This window comes from Typopeltis vanoorti, chromosome 7 (genome assembly GCF_054136105.1).
Source record: "Typopeltis vanoorti isolate ZY-2024b chromosome 7, IOZ_Tvanoo_1.0, whole genome shotgun sequence".
Lineage (NCBI taxonomy): Eukaryota > Metazoa > Arthropoda > Arachnida > Uropygi > Thelyphonidae > Typopeltis > Typopeltis vanoorti.
In genome coordinates this window covers 155109959-155121329 of record NC_143555.1, presented here as the reverse complement: position 1 = coordinate 155121329, position 11371 = coordinate 155109959, and the positions used below count along the sequence as shown (strand labels likewise).

General features: G+C 41.4%; 1 protein-coding gene across 1 annotated transcript in view; it reads left to right on the top strand.

Annotated features, from left to right (window-relative positions):
* The first annotated feature begins 3579 nt into the window (after positions 1–3579).
* The window catches only part of LOC150105229 (calcium-binding protein E63-1-like), a 92424-nt gene continuing 84632 nt past the window's right edge, over positions 3580–11371 (top strand). Inside the window, exon 1 of the mRNA XM_090396208.1 lies at positions 3580–3799. The gene's annotated coding sequence lies outside the window, so the exon portion shown is untranslated. The remainder of the gene's footprint in view (positions 3800–11371) is intronic.

The window sequence follows — 11371 nt, the reverse complement described above, 5'->3', positions numbered from 1 at the left end:
CTAGCGGTGAAGGTGAAGTTTAAGAAACCGTAAATTCTTATTCTAGCAGCATTTCATGGGTGGGATTCAGATTTAAAAAGTAAATAAATATAAAACTTGGTTATAAGAGGGGTTAGTCCAAAAGTAGCGTCACCTGTAATAGCTCTCCACCCTAAAGTGATAAGTCAGAGAAATAGTAATAATAATAATAATAATAATATGGCTTGGAGTTTCAACATTATTTGCATCCACTGCTATTTCCCAGCATAATCTCCAATTCGTAAATTCTCGCTTAAAAACAACTTTTTAAAAACTCGTCGTCTTTAGGTGATGTTTTCGTGATTTTTTGTTCCTCGTTTTCAAATGATATTCTTTAGATGTGCTTTCAATTTAGAAAATAACTAAAAGTCCGATAGAGTCAGGATGTTTCGGAACCTACTTTCTACAGCCAGCATTTGACTTATTTTCTAAAATTACTTTTATTTTTAGTGACTTGCAAATGAAGCTACAACCCCCCCCCCCCCCCTTAAAGAAAAAAAGATGTTCAGTGCTTATTATTGGCATCATTGTTTATTAGTTTCAGTAGCTTTCACCCAAAATTAATATCCAGTGGAATGCACCGGTGACATCTGACGTCAGATATTTTAGTCAACACAAAACTGGTTTTTAAAAGTGTTTCCTTCTTTTTTGGACAGCGTCAACATCTCGCCTGAACACACAAAGAAAGAGTAAAGTCGAGAGCGTCAGTAGGAGATGGTGTGTGTGTGTGTGTGGAGGGGGGATGAATTTATGTGAGTGCGTGTAGCGTAAAGGAAACACATTTCACAGATCACTCGCTCTTTGGTATCTTCTCCGATGGAATCGCCAAACTGCTCGATCGATATTCGGGAGACATCTGCAGGGCAGTGGCGAGCTGACCTTTCTTCATTTACGGGAAGCGCCGTTGTTTGTGCGAGGGGAAGGAACCGAATAACTCGGTATCCCTTGCGAGGGATGTCATCTTCGCGGATTTTGACCATCGGAACTGGAATAAGCGTCTGTACAGTTAAGTGCTTGTGATGAGCGTGGGACGCCGCATTGACGGCCTCGCACCGCCTTTTCAAACGCAGTTTTCAGTTTTGCTGTTCCATCCTTTGACCTCGAAGAAGCATCCCCGATTGTAGCATTGTTTAAAATCACCTCGCTCCTTCGCCTGCTTTATTTATCCACAAAGAAACTGCCAATCACCTTTTTTTTTTTTTTTTTTTTCCGCACGAATAGCGAATGAGCGGTGCATTGCGGGTTCAGCAGGAGAATCCCAACGGGGCTTTCGAGAACCAGAGGATTCGCCATGCCTTCACGGGAATCTGAATTATGCAAAGTAATATTTTAATAGCCACGCGACGTTATCATGACCTTGCAGTCTTCCGGAGGTCAAAGATCAAGCGATTATAATGCCGCAAATGAAATTTATGAAAACAAATAAAAGAGAAGAAAGAAAACGAAAAGAGGAAAGGAATAAATGAAATTAAAAAATAAAACTACAAAGCCTGAAAAATAATTTATGAAAATATAACAGTAACCAAGAATTTAGCACTGTTGTCCGTACTTGACAACACAGTCGCCACCTGGTGGTATAAATGATATTCGTTTAAATAATATTTTAACTATTTTAATATAAAATATTAAAAAACTATTTTTAATATACTATTTAATACACGCTGTAGCGAGTGGAGGGGGGGGGAAGAGTTTCCACGTATTCTCTCCCTCTTTCTCTCTTGCTTTCTAGCCACGCTTATTTCGGATTGGGAATCTCAAAAGCAGCGAAACTCCGTTCGTGTCAAAAGAGCAGCCACGACGAGCTCCGCTCTTTCTAACACCGAATGACGTCTCGGGTCCCTTAATTGATCGTTTTCTGCCGAAAAACTCCCATTCACGAAGCACGAGCCCGTTTACCAGCCAAGCTTCCGATTTTGCTCCTCGCTCAAACGAAGCAGCAAATCTAAAAGTGAACGTCCATCTCGACGTGACCTCGAGCATTCCAGTTAATTCTTGCGGGGCCCCGTGGCGATTTCGCACAAATTTCATCCGCAACCCCGCCTCCGCTTCGATTTCCCGCTCTCCCTCCCTTCGTTTCCGGAGTGTTTACTCAGCTGCAGCTCCAGCGAGCCGTCTTCCCATCTGCCGCTCATTCTTGGAGGCTGGTAAGGAAAACAAACACCAATTTCGGAGGCATTTGCATAATCTGCGGTGTCCCGCTTCGTCCCTCCCCTGTCTCCCTCCCTCCCCAGTATTTGCCGTGGGTTCGGTTACGTTAATACTGAGATCTGCCGAGACACGGTCCAGTCCGCGTTGTGAAGAGATTCCCTCTCCTTCCCAGGCCTGGGAAGGGAATTGAAGAAGCAGATCTGGAAGAGAAACGCGAATTCCTCCCCCCCCCCCCCGGTAAAATGAAATCCCACTCTAAATCACGTTGCATGTCTAAGCCACAAAATAAAAGAAAACAAAGCGCATCGCGAGTTCCCTCTTTTTCTATCTTTAAATTGCTCTGAGAGTTAAGGAGAACTGGGGTTGTCTTCGCGGAAGCGCAGAAGACTCCCCCTCATCATCAAAAACTGCATAAACAACTTCAAGGCATTTCTGAGCGAAAACGCTCCACACGAGGAAACTGGTCTTAAATTGATTGAACAAACGAAGGACGAATCCTTAATTTGCTTTCACGTTTTCCTGGTAGGTGGCGACTGCGGTGGTTGGGATGGCATTCCGTGATGGCTCGTGTTTGTTCGTTTCTGTCAGGATAACATCGAATTTTTCTGGTTCGAGAATGACGCGACATTTATTAGGAAGATTGTCTCGCGTTATAAGTGGAGAGAGTTTGTTGTGTCGAGGGGATTTCGCGTAACACGAAGAAACCGACGATGAACAAAGGTGTGTGTGTGGGGGGGGGGGGCTGATCTTGAACCGCTGTGGGCAGCATGGATGACGTGTGGCAGCAAAGTTCACACTGCAGAGCAACGGCCGAGTTGAAAATGAAGGCAGTGAAGTTCACGTTTCTACCCGAACTCCTCCTCCGTTCGTCAGGTTGCGTGAGTTACCTGTCGGGTGAGGTCAAACTACGTTACGACGTAAAAATGGTGGTTTTGCCGCACACCTGATTGGGTTGAAGGAGAACTTCGTTCTTTAGGTCTCCAACTGAAAGACATGGCTGCGAATTGTAGAAACAGCAAAGCGCGCGTGCTTTCCATCCAGGCTGTCCGCTCCCAAAGAACAGAACTCCATTTCGCATCCAGGCCTCGAGCAGAACAAAAACTCGTCTCGGGATGTGAGGGGGCGGAGGACCCACTTAAAAATATTGCGACTCGCTCTAAACAGGAAATATTTCCTTTAAGGCGTTGCAAGACACTTGACACCGGCGGCAAGTACGTGCGATGTTGCGGAAGGGTTATTCCGTCATGAAACACATCGCTTCCTGATGGACCTCTTGATGAGGCGAAAGTCGTGAGCGGTCTTATTGGACTCCCGCCAGAAGAACGCCATCCTCCCGTGCTGCCTTCACGCCGTCGAGGTGGCGCAAAGTGTACACATGCGCGACTTTTCGTCGATCGAGCGGAGCGAGGAACCCACTCAGGCGAAGACCTCACAACGTCGCCTGTGCGCTTGTCGGATAGATAGCAGCGTCTGGTCGGAGCTGCCGAGCAACCACCGCAGTTGCTGAACGGAACGTGTTTTTGTTCCGCCGACGATCTTTCACTTCGACCAGCGATTTAGCCTCCGAGTGCAGCATCGCCCAGAAAGCGGGAAAGGCGGAGAATCACATGTGGAGTTGGTGTCGTACGGTCAGGTGAGTGTAGCGAAACGTCCCGCGTCAGATGTTCGTTCGCATTTCTCGCGTTGCATTCGCAGATATTTTTGTCGTTTTGAAGGATTTTGGAGTTTCCGCCAATTCTCAAGTGCGGATAACTTTTTTTTTTTTTTTTCAGGGGAGGGGATGTCTCTACGGAGCAGCACCTTTCTTTCGAACAACCTAAACGTAGTCCCCCCCCCACCTTTTGTGTACAGCACAATAAAAAGTTGGGGAAAAACTGGAATCCGAATTCAGTTCCTCTCAAAGAGACTGAACAGCAAATTCTCGATCGGAGCAGCTTGAAATCGAACTACGATCTGGCCTATGGGATTGCGAGAGAAAGAAAACAGAATTTTCCCTGTATTTTCAGCCGTTCACACTTTCGTCTTCGCACGCTAAATCAACCCCCCTCCCCCCGTAGGCCACCAGGCAGAGCAGACGCGTTCGGATTTCTCTCTGAAGTGATCGCCGCTGCTTTCTCCTCCGTACAGGAAGAAGGAATTCATCCAATCAGAACTTTTTCAGTTCCCGATATTTTTTTAAAACCTCATTTCTTGGGGAGGACTCATTGCAGGTGAAAAGTCTGTTTGTAAAATACACGCCCCCCCCCCAAGTCTTGGCTTATTTCTTAGCATTCTAAGACGAAGTAAAGAGAACTTTTAAGAAAGTCTTCGCAGGGACCAACTTTCCCTAAGCAAGGTCCTCTGAGGGCGAATAAAAAGGCGTCTCGCCGCGTTTTGCTCTGCTGTGATTCAGCACTCATCAGGTGGGGGGGGGGGGGGAGGTCGAAGTGCTTTTAGCAGACGCCCTGAGCATGATCAGCACGAATATTTAAATTCTCGCAAAAGTGCGCGCGCGTGAGTGTTTAATAATACGCACGGCTGTAATTACGAAATCGTAGGAGGGGGGGTTTCCTGAATTTTCACTTCTCAGTATTCAAGGCAATTCGATTTCTAAATTACTTTGGTGTGTTGCAAAACTCTTTGGCAAAAAACGATTCCTTTTAATAATTCTGATTTGTATCGGAAGGGGAGGAGGACGGACGAAAGGATCGAGTTCAGATTATCTTTCACTCCTCTGTGTTCCCCTCCGTCCGCTGGTTCCGTAGTTTTAAAAGGTTACACGAAACCAGAATGAAGATACTTAAAAAGATCCTCCTTTCTGTTCTACTCAATTTCCTTCCCCACCCCAAAAGGATCGCTTCCCGATCTCTGCAAAGGTCAAAGGTACAAGGGCAACGCTCTCTCTCTGTTTGCACATGCACTCCACCCGACTACAGAACACGAGGATGTGCCCGTTTCCATGGCAACCAGAATCGTTGCAAAGAGAGCTCGCCACTTGACCCCAGAAGAGAAGCATTGTCGACGATATCCGAGTATCGCTGCGGGTGGGTGGGTGAGTGGGACTCTCCATCTCGAACGGAATCAAACAAACAAACACCGTCTGTGTCTTCTATCAAAGTCCGCATGCGATGTCGCTTATCTCACACTCGTAACAGCTCTCTCTTCCCCCCCCCCCCGTTTGCGCTTCGGATAGTCATCGACTAATTCTTCAGGTAGGTGGCGGTGAGTGTCTCCTCTAACGTGTTCACGGAGCATCTCTCCGATGACAACTGCTACGATTAATTGGACAGCGTTCACGTTTGTTAGGCTAAGAAAACGAACTCAATTTAATTCGCCTTCGGTTGGAAAACCGCGGTTCGACTCCCGTATATGACATGAGGAACTTTTATCAGGTCTTTTCAATCCAATGATGAGTTAGCCGGTTTCAATACCGAGGTAGAGGGGGGGGTGTTTCTCTCTCCCCGAATTGCGTTTTCGTCCCTTAGAACAGCCAACCGGTCCATGACGGCATTTCCTTTCGTGGGTGATTCCAATCTCCACTTTCTTGTCATCCCCGCATCACAATTTCGCCTCTTCGGCATCCACAAAATTACGTGTTTTTTTCCCTTTTGCTGAAGGCGCTACTTTACCTCCGAACAACAATTCGCATGATCACCGTGCGTCAGAATTGCCACAAGTAATTCCCCTCCCCTTCTCTACATCTGTTAAAACCCAGCGATGCCCCATAATCTGTATAATCGTGTGTGTTCCGCTGATGATAAAACTTTTTTTCGTGATCGGTAGACTCGCAGTCTTAAAATATATTTTTGTATTTTTGGTTCGGAAGAACACTCAAGAAGAAGGGAATTGACTGAATATTCAAAGTCGATCACGCAATATTTCACGCAGAATGCACGTAACCAAGTTTTTTTAGGAAATATCCACATCGACTTTCTTTTTCAGTAATTTGCGAAACCCATTTGCGTGCAAATAATACAAAAACATCTTCATATTTGCGTTCACGTTGGTTCTTATTTCGGAAGTGGTAATTTCTGTGGATGAAGTAATCCCACACATTTTAAGAATGCAATGACCCCTCTGCAAAGAGACATTAACCCCTTCGACAACGCTAAGGAAACGAACGTGTTGAGTCAAATAAAATGATGCGAACAGATTGTGACACGAGGGGAAAAAAAAATTAAACGACGCCCTCTCACGTAAAAATTACAAACAAATAAATATAATAATAAGATAGATTATTTTACGTGGTATAGAATTTTATTTGATAGATGCACAATTTTAAATATAAACCTAACGTTAACGTAATTTGGGTTATCTTTTTCATAGAAAGGAGATTTACACCATTTTGTAATTGCTTTTTTGTGGTTTGTTTGAAAAGTGTAAATTCATTGTGTGCGATCCATTTTATTGTAATCTGTTATTCAAACATCATAAAATATTTTTATAGGAAATAATTAGAAACATTGGCTTTAAGGGATATTTTTAATTCATTATTTTAATGGCTCATGCGAGCACCAGAGATCAAACAGTGAATTCGGTAAGAGATTTGGCAGTAGCAGTCGAACATGAATCTGCCTAAGACAGCATGAAAATGAAAAGTGTTCTGAATATTGTTTACAAAGTGGAATTAGCTCGACTCGTCTTCGGCAACTCGAGTATGTGCCGTATCCGCCTAGTTAATAAAAACTTTTGAATTCCTCTTCCTGATTTTCTTTAGTTGTTTCTATGGTTTAAAAAACGGCTTTGTTTTCTCGACCAAAGAAGTTCATTTATGGATTCTCACAGCTCAGCCAACTTCCCTCTTTCTCTCTGGGTAGATCTTGAATGGTACCACTTTCGTCTCTTTTCAAAGAACGCCATTTGTCCATCTTAGGAATCCCTCTGTTCTGAAACCAGTCTTATAAGTAATATTTATAGACTTTGATGAGCAATGCGACGTTCATTCCCGCTGTCATTTTGTTCACCTCCCCTCATCTCATCCACCCACGATCTTCACTCATGGGAATTCTTCGTCTGCCTACGACAGCGACGGCATTTACTGCTTTGCCGACTGCTTCGCTAGTTGCACCTGCTGAACGTGGTACCAGTGATGACTCCCGCATCAATAATTTTGTATATTTTCATTAATCGAATTGGAAACTGAATTACTTTTTTATTAAAATGCACGAAACCGAAAATACTGTTCTTTATCTTGCGCTGTGATGACATTTCAGTCCCACTGCATGCATCCAGGTGTGCTTTAGAACTTTGAAGGATGGTATTAACCTTAACACGTGCTGAATAGCAGAAGAAGCATTTCGAGTATTATGTAGACTTGGTACGCAAAATATTGAACAGGCATCAAATATTAACGCGAAACAAATCAATACAAAAATTCTATTCAAGTGCGTTGCCATCAGAGGTAAAGAGTGTCTTTGCTTGTCAGCTTCGTTTATTGTCTTAAGAAATTCTCTTAAAGATTGCTAATCTCTCAGCTTTACATTAAAAAAGTTAAAGATTTTGAGCCAGCAATTTAAACTTGCTTTGTGCGATTCTCCTCTTATTTACTGAGGTATGTGGAAAAGTAGGCAACCATGCCTGAAGATAGCGCTGATCATGAGACCAATCCGATGTTTGTTTCGATGAGAAAGGATGCTGCGAAAGCATAACGTGTGATAGTGAGAATAGTTAAACTGGACTTACTACCTGCAGTGTGATTATAATTGAAAATTTTCTTTAATGTTGCGTAAATCGGGAAATACAGTGCATACATGCTTGTAAAATGAGATAACAGCGTAGAATGCTGTGTAATATGATATATCTTAGTTCGTTAATAACAGACTAGTCGCGATTTCTCGGTTTCAAATTGGGATGCCCGCCCTCCCTTTCGATGATGTTGTAACCGCGGTCACAGGCAGAATGAAATGGTAGTAGAAGAATTGCCACAGGACGTAGAATGGTGTTAGTAAAACGAACCGAGTGTGCCTTTCAAGATGTTTCTTTGAATGCTTATTCTGTTTTCTAATTATGATTAGACCAAACTTTGTACTTTTTCCTCCTCTAATTCAAACCATAAACATTTTTCTTCATAATTTAAGTTGATCAGTGTCATACAGGGAGAAACGATTTTTCCTACTGAACTTCGAGTTTGTTTTCATGTCTGAAAATCGACAAAAAACGGCGACAGAATCCACTCCATTTACAGACAATTTACCTTCTGCCTAAACTAAAATAAATAAGAGTAAACTGAAGTGTCATCCTTTTGTATGCATTTATAAGAATTGCTGCTTTTTTTTCACCTGCCATTAATGCTTTTAGTAAACGTGTTTTTATGCTTTCAAACTTCTTTCTTGGTTTTTCAATGAAGTCGTACTGATTTCGAAAGCAGTTTATTCCAAAAAATGAAAAAGTTCTTATTCGTTTTTAAAGATTTTAGGGAAAATTAGTTAAATAGCGATTGCTCTGTTGTGTGATCGTTGCATATTTTAAAAGATAAGTACAAGCATTGCTTTTTTTAAAGTATGTTAGGGATTCTTCAGCTGAAAAGGATTTGTATGCGATAGAAAGAAGAAGTAGGTCGAATGATGCGAACTAAAATTGCAATTACTCATACAGCCAGTGAGTTCATGCTCGACAGACTTTTTCTGCTGTTTCTTTTGCCTATAATTAGTTCCAGAATTCTAAAAAGTACGGAATTCAATTCTTCCTTACGACAAGCAATTAAGGTTTTTTTGAGAAAATTCAGTTGGATAATCTGTCACCCACGCGTTGTTATTTACACAGAATGTTTTCGCGTCAGTTACCGAATGCAGTTTTTAGATGAGCATAACACAAGTCTATTTTCTGCTTATTAATCCAGCAAATAAATCCCCGCATTTCCATTGCTTTCTAGAATCATCATCACAGTAAGCGTTTCCGTTGAAAGAATACTTCCTTCGTCTTTTTTTTGAGAATGTTCTTAAATGAACATATTTGGATTTTTTTTGTGATTATTCTTTTCGTGTTTTTGTGTCGAATATTTATGTAAATCCCACTCACGAAATGGGTCGTAAACCCACGCTCATCGGTATCATAGGAGAACTAAGGTTACATAATTCAAGTTCTATTCTATAGACCAAATATGGAAAATTTTCAAATCGCTTTTGACTTTTGATAAGCAGGATTGTAGTCTCACACCAGATGACCAAAGCTTAAGTTAGTAAGCCTTTTTCCGTAGTGATTCGTTTTTATTTCTGTTTTTCTCTTTGAGGTGTCTACTTCTTGGAACTTTTTCTTTTGGTAGGAAAAAAAAGCTAGAAATGAGCACCCAACGAAGCTCCATGAAATTGATTTGCTTATGCGTAGAATAACTGAACTCGGATACAATTCATATTTTATGCAATCAATCCCTTTCTACTTATTCGTTTTCTGTTTTCGACCTTTAACCTTATCGCCAACTGTTCCAACAGACACTACCACGTCAGGCGGATTAATCTCTTCACCTCTTTCGTCCTTCAAGATTCTTCTTCATAAATACCGTACCCCAGTTCAGGGGTGTTATTTCTAGATCCCCTCTTATCTGGTGTCTCTCCAGCTTTTCCGTGGTCTTAATCTTTGGTCTCTTCCCTTCAAATTCCAATTCTTCTTGGTATTCTTTCTAAGTTCATTCTAATCAGATGTCAGACTACTGCAAGCAAGACTTCACAAGGCATTTTTTCAACACTTTTTAGTCCAAGAACATTTCTAATGCTCATATTTCTTATTTCATCCTTCGTTGCTTTTGCTGACATTAACCTCAAACTGTCATTTCCTTTGCTTTTTTTCCCCACTTATGTCGCCATTTATTAGTCTCCTTGTCACTGCTGCATTAGACAAAATGAGAAAAACAGTAACTGTTGTTTAGACAGGGTAATCCTCCACGATATCTCCTGATCTGAACTTCCATCACTGTTATATTTCCCAGAAATTTAAATTTTCACTACTCTTCAAATCTTATCCATTGACTAACATTCAACTTGTAGATTTTCTCTGCAATTTAAAACCACACTCTCAATCTCCTTGCTATTAATGTGCAACCCATAGATTTATGTTACGCAGTTCCTCCGGTGTACTTTTCTAGTTTTCTTCTGCAGCTCTTCTTCTTAATGGGCCCGAATCACTGCATCATCTGCAAACGCAGCTGTTTCTCCTCTCTGTCATTTAATCGCATCTAAGCTACTTCATCTCTAGCGTGAAGAGCCATCAGAAAAGACACTTCCTTGTCCAATCCGAATCACCAAATTTTGTTTTCACGCAACTCGTGCATTTAACATACATATAATTCATCGTGACTATTTTTTCTTTTCTCTGCTTATATTTGCAAACTTCCCCAGACCTTTCCCCCCTTTAAACTCAATCGAATGTGTTTTTTTCCAAATAAAGAAATGCCATAAATGCGCTTTTAACAAATTCTTAATGTCTTTCCGTCATTTCCCTTACGGTAAAAATAAAATCAATACTTGATCGCTCTTTTCTAAAACCAAACTTCTCTTAGACCTTCCCCTATTTTATCTTATTTTTGTTGCCATTATCCTTTCTTAAATCTTTCCACAGTGACACAATAATGCTGTTCCTCTATAGTTACTTCTTCTTCAGCCTCCTCCTTTATATATTGAAACGGTAACCGGGCCCGACAAAGTACAGAAAAAAAAACCTCTCCCAAGACCTCCCCATTTGAATGTCTCAATAAGTTAACACGAGTTTCATAAAATGATTCCTGTTGGAGAAACTATTTTTGTTATTAAATAAAAAATATTCTATTTTGTGTAGTTTGTAGCTACTTGGCACGGGCGGCGTATTTGTCCATCGCTGCTTGTAATTCCGTGGCTTTTTCTTTTTCTCGAAGAACTATTTCCAATTCTGAGATAATTTTTGGGGGAAAAAATCCAATAACCTTTGCCCTTCCTCGTTTCTTTGACTGAAACGAAGTGGCCCCAGATTTTTTCTAGCCCAGCGCTATTTCTCCAATCTTTGTATTAAGATATCCTAAGATTATTACACACATATTCTGAATAATTCGTTCCAATTTATCTTCATACAACGTCTTTTCCTTCCTATCTAGATTTTTGGTGGCCATACCTTATGACGTTTCTTCTCCACTCCATTACATTGAAGTACAAGCCTCCTCATCCTCTTACTAATTCATCATACTTTGTAAGTCTTCCATTTACTGATGATAAAACAAAACATCATTTTTTGATGGTCATCTGCTCCTTTCCAAAATAAAATG